The following is a 1,896-nucleotide window of genomic DNA, read 5'->3' on the forward strand; positions in this document are numbered from 1 at the left end:
CATGTTGAAGAGACTACTTTTTTTCCCCATTGTATTACTTTTGTTCCTATGTCAAAGATTAGTTGACTATATTTATGAGGGTCTATTTCTGCGCTCCCTATTCTATTCCATTAATCTATTTGTGTTTCCTTTTACCAATGTCCCACTATCTTGATTACTGTAGGTTTTTAGTAAATTTTGAAGTCAAGTAATATCAGTCCTCCAACTTTGTTCTCCTTCAATATTGTGTTGGCTATTCTGGGTTTTTTTGCCTTTCCACATCAACTTTAGAATCAGTTTGTTAATATCCATAGAATAACTAGATAGGATTTTGATGGGAGTGCATTCAGTCTATGGATCAAGTTGGGAAGAACTGATATTTTGACAATATTGAATCTTCCTATCCATGAATAGGAAATATCTCTCCATTGATATAGTTCTTTGATTTTATTCATCAGTTTGGTAGTTTTTCTATTTATCTTTTTATAATTTTCTTTTTAATGAGAAGCAAAAGGAAAAGTATGTTTTGTTGATGTTTAAATTTAAGGTCCATCTCTAGATGAGCTGAACAGGGAACGACTTCTGAGTATTTGTAAAAGTGATTTGCGAAGAGGTCATTTCAGCTAGTAAATATGACAGGTTTATTTTAGATTTATTTTCTTTTTTGAGATATATTTTTAACAGTTTGTAATTGTTTTATGCAAAAACCTTTCTTTCTGTACTTGTGATTTTATCACAAACATTCATTTAACTTATTTTCAAGAGGATCACACCTGATACAGAAAAGCCTTCCTTGAATCACATAATCTTGTATTACATTCTCTGGATTTATGACAAAGCAAAACAAAACAAAACCAAACCAAACAAAACAAAACAAAAAGCTCTCAATAAAACAAAAGAGAGGGACAGTATAAATAGGTTATTTACGAAGTTAGGGTATTTAAATTTTTTTGAAAATTTAAATGTAATTAACATTTCATAAAGCACAATTCGTTTTTAAAGTATATCTGAAATAAAATTTGTTTAAATTTGTGAACAAGGTGTTTTTACTTCTTCCATTACAATAAAATAGGGTGGAGGAAATTCAAGGTATGGTGGTTAGAGGTACCGGGTAGAATCACTGTCTAGACAGGAAACCAAGGAGAGAAACAGGGAAATCTCTATAAAATAAGAGCGCTGTTTAAATAGCATTCAGTGAAGAAGCTAAGTGATAGTATCCATGAGCCACACATACTTTTTAAAAGAGATGTACATATAGCTCTTCAGGAAAGTCTATTTAATTCCAGGGTCTTGGTTGTCTTCTAAGACCTGACCCATCTTAAAAGTAGGTTACTTCTGGGTGTGGCAAGGCTTTGAATATTTACCAAAACCGTTCTAAACAGATACCAAGCTTGAACATTGCCCCCAATTTCTCCTCTCACTTTTCCTCCTTGCACTAGTCTATGCTCTTGAAGGAGAGCAGAAAAGAAAAATGGCAAGTAAAGTCATATGTGGGGAAGCATCTGATGATGATCTTTGTCCTTTTTGATGAAGGCAAAAACATTAATAACCAAAGTACTATTTTAGAACTTTGTGTCTTTGCTTCTGGGTCGGCCCTGAATGGCTTTTGTTCACAAATAAATGATCAAAGAAGTCCTAGTACATGTTGACAAAAGGAGAGGTCAATGGCAGATGTTGGAGCATTGGTGGTCTCTAGAAAAATAGAGGCTTTTTGTTTTATCTAAGCAAAAGAGAGAGGAAAGAAGCATAGAGCAAGTGTTTTTCTTTTTTCCCCTGAGATTTCTTTCTTTCTTGCTTGCTTTCTTGCTTTCTTCTTTCTTTCTTCCTTTCTTTCTTTCTTTCTTTCTTGCTTTCTTGCTTTCTTGCTTTCTTGCTTGCTTTCTTTCTTGCTTTCTTTCTAGCTTTCTTTCTTGCTTT

The sequence above is a fragment of the Herpailurus yagouaroundi genome, unplaced genomic scaffold (genome assembly GCF_014898765.1).
Source record: "Herpailurus yagouaroundi ecotype Mexico unplaced genomic scaffold, PumYag 140, whole genome shotgun sequence".
Lineage (NCBI taxonomy): Eukaryota > Metazoa > Chordata > Mammalia > Carnivora > Felidae > Herpailurus > Herpailurus yagouaroundi.